Below are 3,967 nucleotides of genomic sequence, written 5' to 3' on the forward strand. Positions count from 1 at the left end.
ACAGACAAGGTATGGAATTGCAAGAATTGTCGGTTAAGCTCAGCTTGAGTGGCTAATGCTGATACCCAAATGAAATGCTGATGTTGATAATGTACTGTCTCTCTCAGTGATAGGGATTGTTTACATCGCGTGAGAGAGAGCTCTTGCCCTGTTGAAGCATGTGTTTGTGACACCATTTAACAGTTAAATAATATACTCCTTCCTGACAAGGGGCTTTTCTGTGCTCTCACATCTGGGCACTGAGAAGGAGCTTTCCAACTAATCCCAGAAACTTCCACCCATAGAAAGAGGCTGCAAGGAGGACGAGTCACTCAAGCTGAAATGGCCTGTACAGAGTATTTGGTCCAGCTCTTCATGCTCCCGGTAGGGAAACAGACCCAAGAGGTGGCCAACTGAAGGTCCTTAGATGTAAATAGCAAGACCTGCACTAGAACCTGCACAAGACCTGACTCTTTTGCCCAGTGAGTCATCCCATATTTGGAATTTGAAATGTCTGCTTCAATACACTGCTATGTATTACTGTTACTTTCTTTGAAATACCCTGATATTGGCAAATAAGCCCAAGGCAAGAATTTCCTTGCCGATTATTTTTGCAAATCTTCAGTTCAAAGCCAATTATTTGGCCTCCTTCATTCCAAAGCAATTAGGAACAAGGCCCTCTACACCTCCATTTTCCCATGCAATAATTTAAAAAATTAGGTGATAGTCAGTAGCTTGCTATTTTCTCTTAGTTCTAGTCATTATTACTTACAGTCACATGGTAAATAGTTAATACTGATTTTCAGTATGTTTTAAGAGAACAAGTGGTATCTGTTGTAAGACAACTTTTTTTCTTTCTTTTTTTTTTTTTTTTGAGATGGAATCTCGCTCTGTCACCCAGGCTAGAGTGCAGTGGTGTGATCTCAGCTCACTGAAACCTCTGCCTCCCAGGTTCAAGTGATTCTCCTGCCTCAGCCTCCTGAGTAGCTGGGATTATAGGTGTGTGCCACCACACCTGGCCAGGCTGGTCTTGAACTCCTAACCTAAGGTGATCCACCCGCCTTGGCCTCCCGAAGTGCTGGGATACAGGCATGAGCCACCACGCCTGGCCGAGACAACTTTTTTAAAGCTTTCCTTTACTAATAATATCTAGACCCAACCACTGTGTACTATCTCCTAATAAATATTTTGTAAATTTTACCCTTAAAGTTACCAAAAAATAAAATATTTTAACTTTGCCAGTCTAGGAAAACCTAAAACAACAAAACCTCTGGGTCCCTGGATGTGAGAGTTATTTTTTCCTTAATTAGCTTTTAGATATCTGCACCTATTTGCAGAGAGTTTTGTATTTTTATAATGTTTTCAGGTAAGGTATTTCCTCAACATTGCCAAGGTATTTAATTTTATCTTATGCATTGTACACATGAGGAAACATTGGGGCAAAGAGAGTTTAAATATAACAATCAAAACAAGGGATTTGGAGTCAGTGAGATTCAAGCCATAGCTCCTTTATATTCTAGTTGTATGATCATGGGATAATTACCCAAACTCTCCATCCTCAGTTTTCTCATCAATAAATAGGGAAAATAATGGTACCTGCCTCCTAGGATTGAGTTCCAGGTGAAATGAGCTAATGCAAGTATGCTTGGCAAAGATGTGCTCAATAAGTGTTAGCCATTATTTCCTTGAGGATCCTAGGAAATTGATACCACTTACATTCTACGATGCAGGATAAAAATGTGAAATATTTATTTTGAAGCCATGAATAATGTTAAATAAAAATGCAGAAATGCCAATTGTTAGTGCTGACATACACGCACCTTCTATGTTAAACCAACTTAAACTCAATTTCTCCATCAAAAATTCCATGCTGTGAGAAAATTTTTTCTGTCACCCAAATGCTTTCCCATTTTGAATGTAACTGGTATGTTTTATTAATGCTACGTTATTTCCCACTGAACCGTTTTTCCTCCAGAGCATGTGATGTCATTTATAGCCACTGGCACACACATTTCTTCCATATTTTGTCAATTAAGCATGTCATAGAATTTAATATTTACAGTCTTGTATGGTTCACTGAACTAATTGCGGAAAAGAGAAATAATGACATGGGGGGAACAAAATAAGACATTCTGCTTTCACCAAAGAACTGGGGATAGAATCCTACCCTGTTGATTTTATTACTGAATATTAAATATAATTATGGGGCTTATAATGAACATACTAATAACTTTTTTAAGCGTTTCAAAGAACAAATTAATATTTAAATATTTAATATCTGGAACTCAAACTTTCACACTCATGCTTGCCAATTCTCTCATAACAGACAAGATTTGCCTTAGGAAGCAGATGGTACAGCATGTTTGTGGAAGGTAATGTTGCTTGTTGCCAAAACCTAGGTAACACAGAGGCAATCTCATTTGTGTCAGTGAGATTTGTGTGGTAGCATGGGCAGGCCACAGAAATTTTTGGTTTTGGCATAAGCAATTATGGACAGAAACGTGTTACCCTAAAATTCCTGTGTTGAAGTCCTAACCCCAACTACCTCAGGATGTGACTGTATTTGAAGGTAGGATCTTTAAAGAGATAATTAAGGTTAAATGAAGTCATAAGGGTGGGTTCCTAATCCAATGTGACTGGTGTCCTGATAAGAAGAGGAGATCTGGACACAGACACACAGGGAAGACCATTTAAAGAAGCAGGGAAAAGGCAGCCATCTACAAGCCAAGGAGAGAGGCGTCAGAAGAAACCAACACTGCTGATAGTTTGTTCTTAGACTTCTAGTCTCCATAACTGTTAGGAAATACATTTCCGTTGTTTACGCCAACCCATCTGTGGTGCTTTGTTATGGCAGCCTGAACAAACAAATATATAAGCCCAGTCATTGATGACTTGATCCCCTCAGCTGAGGCAGGGAATCATAGTAAGTTCATATATGTGTATCCTTCCACCTCATTGACTCAATGAGTGAGGAGCAAAGCTGTCAAAACACCCAGAAGGCCCTGTCTAAAGGCCTGCCTCTCATATAACAAAGGAGCTGGAATTTCCAAACAGAAGTCAGGCATGGGACACCAGAGTACAGTCAGGGGTTCAGAAACCTAAGGATGCAAAGCGCAGGTTAAAGAGACAGCGAAGTGTCAGGAGCCACAGCAGACGGAAGGGCCATAATACAGGCTGATAATAAATGTAAGCTCAAGTAAATGGATCAAATGCCAAGATGTGAACCTGATTCAGACCGTGATTTCTGCTTTTGCAAGTGGTTTTCTTATATTCTTTCTGTAGATGCATGAACAAGTTCTGAGATGGTTAGTGTTGAGCTGGAAGAAAAAGCATGGTACAGTGAAAAGGACATTGGGCTTCCAGTAAGGAAGTCTGAACTCACATTCCTGGTTTCAAATTATTCTGGCAATGCATTGTTCTAGAATATATTAGGTATTTATTTACAGTGTGTCAAGTGCTGAGCTAGGTGCTAGGGACACAGAGGAATAAGTGATCCAGAGGGAAAGGAGAGGGAGATTAGGGAAATTGCGGCAGAGGTTAGTTACGTTAGAGCTGTAACAAAGTATGCGGTGAGGACTTTCATTTAGGTTTCATCAGAATAAACACTCTGATGACAATTCAAAACTCTGGATGAGGAAGGGGCCTCAGGATAGCTGACTAGATGCATCTGGTACTTGCCTTTCCCGCAGAGAGGAATCAAAATAGCCGGTAGATAATCACACTTCGAATATATCATCTAAGAGAGAACACTGTAGTTCAACAGATAAGTGATGTGAAGCACTGAAAGCAAGGAAGGAGAAGAAAGCCAGGAAGCCTGTTTGGCTGGAATTAGCAGAGAGTCTGGAGAGGTTCCTCAATGTGGGGAAAGGGTAAGTGAGAGACCCCCAGCAGTCCACATTTCCTTTGCAGATAATCCTAGCCACAGGAAAGCACCTTGACCCTCACAGGCCCTGAGACACACACAGGGATCTGCCTGGAGACCTTGTGA

The sequence above is a fragment of the Nomascus leucogenys genome, chromosome X, assembly GCF_006542625.1.
Source record: "Nomascus leucogenys isolate Asia chromosome X, Asia_NLE_v1, whole genome shotgun sequence".
Lineage (NCBI taxonomy): Eukaryota > Metazoa > Chordata > Mammalia > Primates > Hylobatidae > Nomascus > Nomascus leucogenys.